Source organism: Dromiciops gliroides, chromosome 4, assembly GCF_019393635.1.
Source record: "Dromiciops gliroides isolate mDroGli1 chromosome 4, mDroGli1.pri, whole genome shotgun sequence".
Classification (NCBI taxonomy): Eukaryota; Metazoa; Chordata; class Mammalia; order Microbiotheria; family Microbiotheriidae; genus Dromiciops; species Dromiciops gliroides.
The window spans coordinates 391,857,896-391,870,976 of NC_057864.1; the positions used below are offsets into that span (position 1 = coordinate 391,857,896).

General features: G+C 35.9%; 1 protein-coding gene across 1 annotated transcript in view; it reads left to right on the forward strand.

Moving 5' to 3' along the window:
• The window catches only part of ESR1 (estrogen receptor 1), a 531,109-nt gene that overhangs the window by 85,546 nt on the left and 432,482 nt on the right, over positions 1-13,081 (forward strand). The window contains 1 exon segment of the mRNA XM_043999817.1: positions 2,642-2,784. The gene's annotated coding sequence lies outside the window, so the exon portion shown is untranslated.

Genomic DNA, 13,081 nt, shown 5'->3' on the forward strand with positions numbered 1-13,081 from the left:
AGTGCCTACTCTTTTCCAGACACTGAATTAGGAGCAAGGGATACACATATAAATGGGAGAGGGTCTCTTTCTTCAAGAAATTCCATTGTTTAAAAAACCAACTTTTAAAAAATTTAAATCCCTTAAAAGAAAATTTTATTTTTAATTTTCAAAATGTAATTTAACCAATTAAAAAATTTGAACTTGGCAAGATTGACAAAACACAAACATTTCCATATACAAAGAATTAAAAAGAAGCTTACCTATGAGAGTTTGGGCAGAGAGTAGGTCAATTCTTCTGGAATGCAATGTTCAAGGATGGGAATAGGATGATTTAAAGCTAGAAAGGCAGACTAGTACCTAATTAATGGTGGTGGCCTTAAAATACAAGAGTTTGAATTTTATTTGAATTTTACTTATAGTAGCTGAAAAGTTGTGAGCAGAAGAGTTCTATGATAGGCATAGGAAATCATGTTTTGGAAGTATTGAAGGATAGCTTGAAAGTAGCAGAGAATTGAGGTGGGAAAGACATATTAGTGAACTATCAAAAAGAGTCCAGCTAGATATATTAAGGTTCTTTATTCAAGCTGTGGCAACATGGATCCCGGAGATGTTGCAGAAATAAACTAGACTGGATTTGGTAACTGACTGAGTAGGAGAGGTAAGAGTGAGGGAAGACTCATAGAACTGAAAGTGATGAACATCAGAGGCAAGATAAAGGGTAATACCATGGACATAAAATATATGAAAGGAGAGGCTATGGATGTGGTCTGATGGCATGGAATTGAGGCAGGGAAGAAAGTCATTGGGGTTGATATCGAGCAATCGTGGTGTGTGTGTGTGTGTGTGTGTGCATGTGTATGCTTTGTTAATATTAATATTATCCCTAATGATAATTCAGGGGAGTTGGTGTAGAGGAGGATGGTAAGGCAGGTGCTAAAGTCATTGAGGGAACTAGGATACTTAGGTGGAGACCAGTTAATTGAAGCATCTGGGATGGGGCAGAAGGTTGTGATGAAGGGATTACTTAGCCTGTCACTCTGCTTGCTCTGTAGACTTTATCTTGTCATGTCTTCTTTTCTTTTCCTTCCTGTAACCCTCTTCTCCCCCTCTTCCTTTCTTTCAATTTTCTCTTCTATGTAAGCTTTTCTTATGCCTACTTCTTCTATCTCTGAAATCTTTTAGCTTCACTTTTCTCTCTCTCATGCCTTCTCTAAGGACATGTCCCTAACTCTTTGTGTCATTAGATATTACTTTATGTATACATCATACACGTATGTGTACATGTTGTCTCTCCTGATAGAATGTAATCCTCTTGAGGGCAGGGACCATTTTCTTTTTTTCTTTGTAGGCCCTGCACTTAATATAGTACCTGGCTCATAGTCAGTTCTTAATAAATACTTGTAAACTGATCATCCTTCTTAATTGCCTGCTTTGTTTTTTTTTCTCTTTTGGCATAATTTGAGCTCTACTATAAGAGTAATACTAAAACCAAGAAAACTTAGGTTTCAGGATGAATGATTTTCTATTTGGTATTCACCTTTATGGAGCTGATCCTGGTAGGTAGCAGTGTATTGTATTGATGGCTATGACACATCACTGAAAGGACTCAGGAGTCTGCTGCTTATGTTTTATAGCATATGAAGAAACTCTGCCAGTGTGTTGCTTACATGACCACTTGAATGAAGAGACTAGTTAGATGAGGACAAAGAAGTACCTTTGTTTCTTTCTCAGTGAAATGTTTTACCTAATCATCCTTTCTATCTTTGAAATAACTTCCATTCCAGGAAGCTGAAACTCCTTATGAGTAATTAGAATTTTTTTATTTGCTCCTCTAGTCAAGCTGTTTGAACAGTATCATGCGGTTAAAAATCTTTGCATAAATCTAGTCATAAAGTGAAAATGTCATTTTCTTCTCCTCCCAGGGATGATTGCATGCATAGTAGCCAAATGTGATGGGGAAGTCTCCTTCACAATCCTTCCTTCTTTCATCCCTTTCTTCTACATATTGGTCTCCAACATGTCTGTCTCTGTGCTATTCTCTGAGTCAAAAGAGACAGAAAACAAATGGTTTTCTTGGTATGAAGAAGTGGCTTTTCTCCTTTGGGGAAAATGCCCCAAGTACATTGTAAGATATGAACCCAGAGAAATTCAGAAAGGGAACAGACATGTGCAGATCTCCTCATACTACAATGACTCCTTGACGGAATTTCTTAATAATTAAAAATTATGATCACAGTGCGGCTTTGCTTCTGGGCAGTCAAGAGGGATGTTTTCTCTCTATCTCTCTATCTCTCTACATCTCTGGGGAAGTAGGTGTTTCTGTCATTATGGCCTCATATGCTTTGGAACACTACCCAAATCTTTTTTCTTTCTTTCTTTTTTTTTTTTTTAGTGAGGCAATTGGGGTTAAGTGACTTGCCCAGGGTCACACAGCTAGTAAGTGTTAAGTGTCTGAGGCTGGATTTGAACTCAGGTATTCCCGACTCCAGGGCCAGTGCTCTATCCACTGCGCCACCTAGCTGCCCCTACCCAAACCTTTTGCTGGCCTTAGCTAGTAGGAGTCTGGGTGATCCCAGTGAAATGGATTTGTGGATTCCTTATTGATCTCTAAAGTTATCTATTGATAACTTTATTTCTTTCACTTTTTTACTCTCACTAGAAGGTTGGACTGGATCAAGTCAAATCAACAAGCATTTATTAAGTGCCCATTTTGTGCCATTGCTAAACACTGAGGACACCAAGAAAGGCAAAAACAGTCCCTGTCTTCAAGAAGCTTACAGCCTGACTGGATAGACAACATTCGTGAGTACCCATAAAGATATTGTCTACCTTTTCTCCTCCATTTCACAAGTGGAGAAATAGGATGAAGGTGAAGCCAAGGGTTCAAGCAATATAAGAAAAGGTAGTATTGATCACAAGTAGGAAATGATACTTTCCATCTGCTCTAAAAAAGACACTGCTTAGTCATTGTGCCACATTAGTTCTAATGTGAAATGAGACAAGAAAAGAGGATACATCAACTTTGGGACAATAGTGACATATACTCAGGTACTTTAAGACCAGGGAACTTCTTCTCCTCTTTGTCTATCAAAACATTATTATTGCCTTTGGTATTATACCCCCTCCCCCTGCTGATTTTTTAAGGTAGCATTTCAAGATCCAAGTAACTTCAGGTTATCATTGGTTGCTTTTGCTGATGGCTTTTGGCAGGGGAAGGAGGTGTTATGAGAAGGGGGCAAGTAGCATTCCTTTTCGTCTGGACCAACTTTTACATTTCAGTCATAAAACTGCCACTATAAATAACTTGCCTAACTTTATAGTAATGATATTAGTCTCATCAAGCAGTTAATTTATATCATAAAAATGGATGTTGATAATTCCAGGCCTTCTGACTCATAGCCCAGTGTTCCTTCCACTACATAACACCATTCAATTTGACAAAAAAAGAAAAAGAAAGAAAGAATCCTCCCCTCATTGAAGGAATTGCTATATCCTTATATTTGTTCAAATAACTCAAGTTGTGGGGAGGGGAAGTTATGGCTATTTCTCTACATTCTTAGATAAATAGTTAATTGTATTTTGTAGTGTAAGAACAAATTTAGCACAGCCTATGGATCAAAGATTCATAGAATATTAGAGCTAGGACGAACCTTAAAAATCATCTAGTCCAGCTCCCTCATTTTATACATGTGGAAACTGAGGTCAGGAAAAGTTGTTACTATTATTATACTATTGTTAGTATTATTATATAATACTAGTAGAGTCTTGTCACAGCTTCCTCGGGAATTAGGTTTCAAAGTCAGTGGCTGAGATGAAAACTGGGCATAGTCAAAATTCCCTTTTTTTCAAATCCCTTAAATTGTCCATAAAGCTATCTTTCAGGAATCAAAAGGGAGTCGAGTTCAGATCTCTGAATCTGGAGCTATTGATAGTATAATTGCTAGGACAAACCCATGCTGGAAAAAAGGCACATTAAGTCATCGAGTCAGAAGGATTGCTTCAGGATAAGAATTAGTTCTGAGGGCTTAGGATGCCTTGCAGGAGCACAGATGTGGGACTGCTACCTTTTTACCACTCCCCTTCCCTCTTCTCAGGGACAGTACTGTTAGTGGCTTTTAAGGTGTGCTGAACCCTTCCAGTGGATGCCTCAGCAATGGTAGGGCTTTGGAAGACCCATTCCTCAATGTCTCTTGCAACTCTATTGTAATAATAATGACATGGCTAACTATACAAATGGGGAAAATGTTATTAGTATTATTTTCTTTCTTCTTCTTCTTTTTTTGGTGAGACAATCAGGGTTAAGTGACTTGCCCAGGGTCACACAGCTAGTAAGTGTCAAGTGTCTGAGGCCGGATTTGAACTCAGGTCCTCCCAAATCCAGGGCTGGTGCTCTATCCACTGCACCACCTAGCTGCCCCTATTAGTATCATTTTCCATCAAGAAGTATTTATTAAATACCTACACAGTGCTAGGCATTGTGCTAGGTGTTTCACATATAGTATATTGAATAAAATAATTTCAACTCACAAAGAGCTTACATTCCAATGAGGGAAACAAGTACATATAAAATGTATACAGCATAAATATGAAGTTAATACATATGAATATACGCAAAGTAGTTGAAAACAAGGTAGTTTAGGAGGAATAGTATTACCATTTGGGGAGATCAGAAAAAGCTTCATGCAAGAGATAGTGCTCAACCTGCATCTTCAAAGGAAAGAGAGACTCTATGAGGTAGTGGTAAAGAGTATTACAGTCCAGTGATGGGGAATGGTCAGTGTAAAAGAGGGGACACCAATATAGACCCTTATGGGTAAGGAACAGAGAGGCGGCCAGTTTGGCTCGATCAGAGAGTGCATGAGAGGGAAGAAATGTCCAAAGAAGCTGGAAAGATATAGTGGAATGGTTGTGTAGGCCTTTAAAACATAAAAAGACAAGTTTTTATTTTATCCTTGAGGCAAAAGGAAGCCAGTGAAATTAACTGAGTATCTAACATTGGTAGATATCCATTTAAGGAAAATTACTTTGGCAGCAGTATGTTGGATTGAGGAGAGACTTGAAAAAGGCAGAGCAATTAGGGGGAATATGGAGAGAGAAGAGAAGAAACTTGGGGAACAATCCCAGTTAGGAGGTATGATGTGGTTGATGAGCCATCAAAGAATGCTAAAAGGGAGCAGTCAGACAGGTGGGAAGCAAACCAGAAAAGAAGAGGAGAGATATCCAGGAAGGGAAGGTGGTCAGCAATGTCAAGAACAGAATATATGTTGAGAAAAGAGGACTGAAAAAGATCATAGGATGAGACAGGAAACAATTTTTTTTTTAATCACAAAGTCACATTTGACAGGATTGGATTTTTGGAGGTAGAGGAGAGGAAAAGGAGAAATATAGCATGAACAGGAGAATCAGAAGGAGAAAAAGGAAGATGATGAAAGAAAAGTTGGGCAAGGAAAGAAAAATAAATGAAGCAATGGGCTCTAGTTTCCTTTTTTTATTCAATGGCATAATAGTTAAATATTTTCCTGGATGTTGATAAAGGAAAAAATGAGAATCATAAATCTTCCCCCTCCTAAAAGGAACACAGAATAGTTAGGTCAGGAGTCATTAACTTTTCAAGAGTGGGGTGACAAGTGTTTGACCATGGTTTTTTTCATTGGAGAGAGGTGAAGAATAGCAAGGATGACTGATGTAGACAAAGTGCTTAGAAAGACTCCCTTGGTTAAAAAAAACAAACCAAAACTCTTTCTTGACACAGTCTAACAATTACAAATTTATTTAGATTACTTTTCTTTTTAAATGCAAGTAGCTCTTGGGAAGCTTAAGCCTTGCAGGCATTCATAACACTGTAAATTAGATATGTAGGTTGTTAGTATTGGAAGGGACCCTAGATATCATCTAGTTCAATCCCTTCATTTTATAAATGAGGAAACTAGAGCCTGGAAAAATTAAATGATTTGGCTGCTCAAGAATCTTCAATGGCTCCCTCTTGCCATAGGGTATAAAATACAAATTTCTGTTTGGAATTTAAAGACCTTCATAATATAGTTACAACCTAGTTTTCTAGACTGATTTCATATTACTCACCTTTTTAATTCTACATTATAGTCAAACTGGCCTAATTCCTATTCCCCTACACAGGACATTACATCAGGCATTTCTGTGCTTCTACAGTCTCTCCTCTATGCCTGAAATATTCTGCCTCCTCACCAAGACCTCTTGTAATCCTTAGCTCCCTTCAAAGCTCAGTTCAAGTGCCACCTCCTTCACAAGCACTTTCCTGCTCTCTATAGTTAGTGCTTTCCCCTAATCTCTACCAACATTGCTTTGTATTCATTATTTATATGTCATATTTACTTATCTGTATACATATTATTCCTTTCACCCTAGTAGAATGTAAGCTCCTTGAGGGCAAGGACTTTACCATTGTTGTCTTTGTATCCCTAGTACATAGTACAATGCTTGGGACATAGTGTTTAATTAATGTTTATTGAATTGAATTGTGTTATCCAAGAACTTAACTTTAATCAGGCTGTTTCCCTTATCTCAGTGGAGAAATAGTACTTTTTTCTTTGGGGGGGGTGAGGCAATTGGGGTTAAGTGACTTGCCCAGGGTCACACAGCTAGTAAGTGTCAAGTGTCTGGGGTCAGATTCAAACTCAGGTCGTCCTGACTCCAGGGTCAGTGCTCTATCCACTGCGCCACCTAGCTGCCCCTGAGAAATAGTACTTTTGATTTTGATTAAGTTAAGAATGAGGATAATTTTGGAGTATTGAGCAGTTCAGAAGAGAGCAGGTGGGCCTGAAAGGAGGGCTACATGTGGGACAGTCACATAACCCCATTAGGGCATTTGCACAGATTGGAGAGTGCTAATGCTAGCCCTAGCAGAGGGACATAGAAAGGAAGGCAAAATGTCTTCCAAGAAAAAGTTTACTCAGTTTGCAATTCAGTCTAGGTTCAGGCAAGTGACAACTGTTCAGACTAGCGTTGAAAAACATTTCCCTTATTGTCATTGGCACCAGTGCTATACATTGCCATAGGCTGGTCTAAGCTCCTTAAATACTATGCCAAGGAAAAGACACCACGAGCACTTTGAAGGACTTACATACATGCTAGCTAATCACCTGGAGATTTGTTGGCACTGCTTTCCTTCACTCTTGTCACATCCTAACTCACAAACTGTGGCCAATTTCACTGCTGCTGTTTAGTGGTTCAGACACTAATATGATGGGGAGTGTAGGTATCCTTTGCTCCCTGCTAGATTGTCCAGGACATCATTAGGTAGGCAGCTTTGTAGGCCCATATGTAGGGTTAAAGTCGTGTAAATTTGCATTGTCTATAATTTGAATTAATCTTTGTGTGAATAATAAGCACTGAAATAATAAGACATTTATAAAATTCTCAGATGATCAAGCATATGGTCTTCTTGGTCCATGTCTTCATTGGGCAAGCTTTGCTGATTGTATTATCTCTGGGACTGAAGATGCCTGAGACCAACCTAAGACAGACACATTTTCCCCCATTATTTTTCTTGGCACAATGCATAGCTCTGGGCCTGTTGATCCAGGGCTTGTAATTTCTGCCATGCCTATTTTATCAGTTTCCTGTTGTTATTGCAAATTTTGAAGTGTTGGAATCCTAGCAACAGATTTCTCCTCTAAATAATGTGGTACTAGTCATTAGTCTCCAACAGTTTGGTAAAAGTTTTGTTCATCTTCATATTGCCTTGTGAACATTCCTAGAGTTATTCCTCTGCACACTGTTTTCTCATTACTCCTCCTGGAAAAACAAGATTTGTTTTGGATGGCTGGCATTGGAATGGTGTGGCACTTCAAAGAAAGCTGATGGCCAACCATGACTTCAATGTCTATATTTTATTGCGTAAGAACACTAATATTAGAGTGAGTGTTTTTCAGTTTTATTAGATTGCTGGTGGTAAAATATTCTAATAGAATTTTCTCTCTTTTGAGTATAGTGTTCTTATGGTCTGGCCCCATATTTAATACTGTTAATTTTATGTCCTCAGTATCATAGAATAAGATGAAAATAATCAGTCATTTAACAAGGATTTATTAAGCACCTACTATGGAAGGAACTGTACTAAGTACTAAGAATACAAAAAAGAAAAAAGACAGTCCTTGCTCTTGAAGAGCTCATAGTCTAATGCAAATAAATATATGAAAATTAGATGCATGCAGGCTGAATGAGAGATAATTTTAATAGGGAAGGGACTAGCATTAAGGGGGATTGGGAAAACCTTCTTTTAGAAGGCAGTATTTTAGCCAAGACTTGAAAGAAGTTAGGGAGATCATGAAGCAGAAATGAGGAGGGAGAGAATTCCAGGCATCTGGGATAACCAGTAAAAATATGCAGTGAGGATATGGGGTGTCTTGTACAAAGAAGAGCAAGGAGATCAGTGTCACAGCATTGCAGAGTATGTGGAGTAGAAGAAGTAAATTATAAGTCTGGAAAGATAGGAGAGGTCCTGGTAATGGAGGATCTTAAAATTAGAGGATTTTATTTTGATCATACAGGTGATAGGGAGCCACTGGAGTTCACTGAATAATAGGTCATATATTTTGTTTTGTTTCTGAATGATTATACAAGGTAGACAAATGATGTACTCATCCATTTATTTAATTGAATTTATTTGTTCTATATTATTATAGAACTAAAGAAGGTAGAATTAGAAAGGGACTTTCAAGATAATTTCACCCAACTTTCCATGGAGTACAAGAATACCAATCATTTAATCTCTCTGGGCCTCAGTTACCTCATCTGGAAAAATGAATGGGTTGGATTAAATAGCATTTTAAATATTTTATATTTTCCAATTTTATGTCAAAGTACTTTTTAGTATTCATAAAAAATTTTTTTTGAATTCCGAATTTTCTTTCTCTTCTCCCTCCTGATCTTGGCTGAATAGATTTTGTTTGTACAAAAACCTTTTCATTTAATGTAATCAAAATTTTCCATTTTACATCTTGTAATGCTCTTTCTCTCTCTCTCTCTTTTGTTTGGTCATAAATTCTTCTCTTATCCATAAATCTGGCAGGTAGACTAGATTTATATCTAAATCATGTACCGATTTTGACCTTATCTTGGTATATGGTGTGGGATGTTGGTCTATGCTTAGTTTCTGCCAAACTGCTTTCCAGTTTTCCCAAGTTTTTTTCAAATAGTGAGTTTTTGTCCCCAGAGCTGGGATATCTGGGTTTATCAAACACTAGATTATTATGGTCTTTAACTACTGTGCATTGCATACCCAATCTATTCCATTGATCCACTATTCTATCTCTTAGACAGTACTAGATTGTTTTGATGATTACCACTTTGTAGTGCAGTTTGAAGTCTGGAATTGCTAGGCCACCTTTCTTTACATTTGCTCCCCTCTATTAATTTTCTTGATATTCTTTACCTTTTTTCCTTCTGGATGAATTATATTGTTATTTTTTTCTAGCTCTACAAAATCTTTTTTTTTGGTTCTTTGATTGGTATAACACTGAATAAGTAATTTAATTTAGGTATAATTATCACTTTTATTATATTGGCTTGATCTACTTATGAGCAATTAATATTTTCCCAATTGTTCAGATCTGACTTTCATGCAAGAAAGTGTTTTGTAATTGTGTTCATATATTTCCTGGTTTTGTCTTGGCAGGTAGACTCCCAACTATTTTTATTACTTACAGTTATACTAAATGGAATTTCTCTTTCTGTCTTATGCTGTTGGGCTTTGTTGGTAATATATAGAAATATAGATGATTTATGTGGGCTTATTTTATATGCCGCAACTTTGCTAATGTTGTTCATTAATTCAAGTAGTTTTTTTAGTTGATTCTCTAGGATTCTCCAAGAATGCCATCATGTCATCTTCAAAGAGTAATAGTTTTGTTTCTTCATACTAATTCCTTCAATTTCTTTTTCTTCTCTTATTGCTATGGTTAGCATTTTTAGCAAAATAGTAAATAATACTGGTGATACTGGGCATCCTTGCTTCACCCCTGATCTGACTGGGAAGGCTTCTAGCTTATGCTTATTACAGACAATGCTTTCTGATGGTTTTACATAAAGAGTACTTATCATTTTAAAGAAAGTTTCATTTATTCCTATGCTTTCTAGCCTTTTTAATAGAATGAGTATTTCATTTTGCAAAACACTTTTTTGCATCTTTTGATATAATCATAATTTTTGTTTTTTTCATCTATGTGGTCAATTATGCCAATAGTTTTCCTCATATTGAACCATCTCTGCATTTCTGGTATAAAGTCCATCTGGCTGTATGATCTTTGTAATGCATTGTTGCAATCCCCTTGTTGGTGTTTTATTTTTAAAAATTGCATCAAAATTCATTAGAGAAGTAGGTTTATTGTTTATTTCTCTTTTTTCTTTTCCCAGTTTAAGTATTAGCACCATATTTGTGTTATGAAGGGAATTTGGTAGGACTCCTTCTTTGCCTATTTCCCTAAATACTTTATAAGTTTGGGAACTAAATGTTCTTTAAATATTTGGCAGCATTTACTTATGAATTCATTTGGTCCTAGGGATTTTTTTTTCTTTAGGATGCTTATTGATGGTTTTTTCAATGTCTTTTTCTAAGATGGGGTTATTTAAATATTCTATTTCATCTTCCAATTATTTGGGCAATTTATATATTTATAAGCATTCATCAATTTCACTTCAATTGTCAGATTTATTGGCACATAATTGGGCAAAATAGCTCTTAATAGTTGTTTTAATTTCATCTTCATTGGTCCTGAGTTTACCTTTTTCATTTTTGATTCTGGTAATTTGGTACTCTTCTAAAAAAATCAAATTAGGGGGCAGCTAGGTGGTGCAGTAGATAAAGCACTGGACCTGGATTCAGGAGGACCTAAGTTAAAATTTGGCCTCAGACACTTGACACTTACTAGCTGTGTGACCCTGGGTAAATCACTTAACCCTCATTGCCCTGCAAAAAAAAAATCAAATTAAACAATGATTTATCTATTTTGTTTTTTTTTCATAAAACCAGAACCTAGTTTTGTTTATTAGTTAAATGCTTTTTTTACTTTAAATTTTATGAATCTCTCCTTTGATTTTCAAGATTTTCAATATGGGGATTTTTAAATTGTTCTTTTTTAGTTCATTTTTTTTAGTTGCATGCCCAATTCATTGTCTATTCTTTTTCTATTTTACTAGTGTAAGCACTTAGAGATAGAAACTTTACCCTAGGTACTGCTTTGACTGCATCACATAAATTTTTGTATGTTGTCTCATTGTTATTCTCTTTAATGAAATTATTGATTGTTTCTGTAATCTTTTATTTTACCCACTCATTCCTTAGGATTAAATTATTTTGTTTCCAATTAATTTTTAATTTATGTTCCTATGGTATTTTACTGAATGCAATTTATATTGCATTATGGTCTGAACTACATGCAATTTAATTTGCCTGCTTTTCTTCATTTGGTTGTGAGATTTTTATGCCCTAAACATCGCAAATTTTTGTTTAGGTGCCAGGTACTGCTGAGAAAAAGATATGTATTCCTTTCTATTCCCATTACATTTTCTTGAGAGTTCTCCTCTAACTACTGTTTATGCCCTTAACCTCTTTATTTTTTGGTTAGTTGATCTAGTTCTGAAAGGGAAAAGTGGAGGCCTCCCACTAGTATAGCTTTACTGTCTATTTCCTCTTATAATTCATTTAACTTTTCCTTTAAGAATTTGGCAGCTAGACTTATGATGGAAAATGCTCTCCACATTCTGAAAAAAGAACCATGGAGTCTGAATGCAGATTAAAGCATATTCTTTTCACTTTTGTTGTTATTTTTTGTTGTTATTGTTCTTGTTTATTCTTTCTTGCATTTTTTCATTTTGTTCTGATTCTTCTCTTACAACATGACTAATGTGGAAATATGCTTAACATGATTGTAATATATAACCTATATCAAATTGTTTGCTGGCCTCAGGAGGGAGGAGGGAAGGGAGGATGGAAGAAAAATCTGGAACTCAAACAAAATCTTTACATATAATTGGAAAAAATAATTAAAATAAATAATTTTTTAAACAAAGGAAAAAAGAATTTGGATGCTACACCATTTGGTACATACATGTTTAATATTGATATGACTTCATTGTCTATGATATTTTTAGTAAGATAGTTTCCTTGCTTATCTCTTTTGATTAGATCTATTTTTCCTTTTGCTTTGTCTAAGATCATGATTGCTACCCCTGCTTTTTTTTCTTCTTCAGCTGAAGCATAATGGATTCTTTGCCAGCACTTTACCTTTACTCAATCTGTGTCTGTTTCAAGTGTGTTTCTTATAAACAATATCTTGTAGGATTCTGGTTTTTGTAAGATTGTAAGATTTTGGTTTTGTAAATAATTTATTGTAAGATTCTGGTCTATCTGCTTCCATTCAGTTATGATTATGAACTATTTCCCTCCATCCTATTGTTTCCCCTATCCCTCCTCAAAAGTGTTTTGCTTCTGACCAACACCTTCTCTAATCTACCTTCTCTTCCATCATCTCTCCTTTTCTTATCTTCTTCCCCTCCTAATTCCCTGTAGGGTAAGCTAGATTTATATACTCAATTGAATGTGTATATTCTTCCCTCTTTCAGCCAATTCTGATGAAAGTAAAGTTCAAGTGATGCCCATTACTCCCCCTCCCCAATATTTCCCTTCACTGTAATGGTCATTTGCACCTCTTCATGTGAGATAATTTCCTTCATTCTACCTCTCCCTTTCCTCTTTTTCCAGTGCAAGACTCTCACCCCTTAATTTTTTTTTGGACATCAACCCATTAAGGTCAATTTATACTCATGTTTTCTGTCTATGTATATGCCTTCTAATTGCTCTAATAATGAGAAAGTTCTTAAGAGTTACAAGTATCATCTTCCCAAGAAAGGATGTAAACATAAGTTTAGCCTTATTGAATTCCTTATGTTTTCTCTTTCCTGTTTACCTTTTTATACTTCTCTTGAGTATTGTATTTGAAAATCAGATTTTCTCTTTAGCTGGTCTTTATTTATTTTTACCAGGAAGGCTTGAAAATCTTCTATTTCATTAAATGTCCATTTCCCTGCAAAGGATCATACTTCCTTTCTCTGGAAAGGTGAT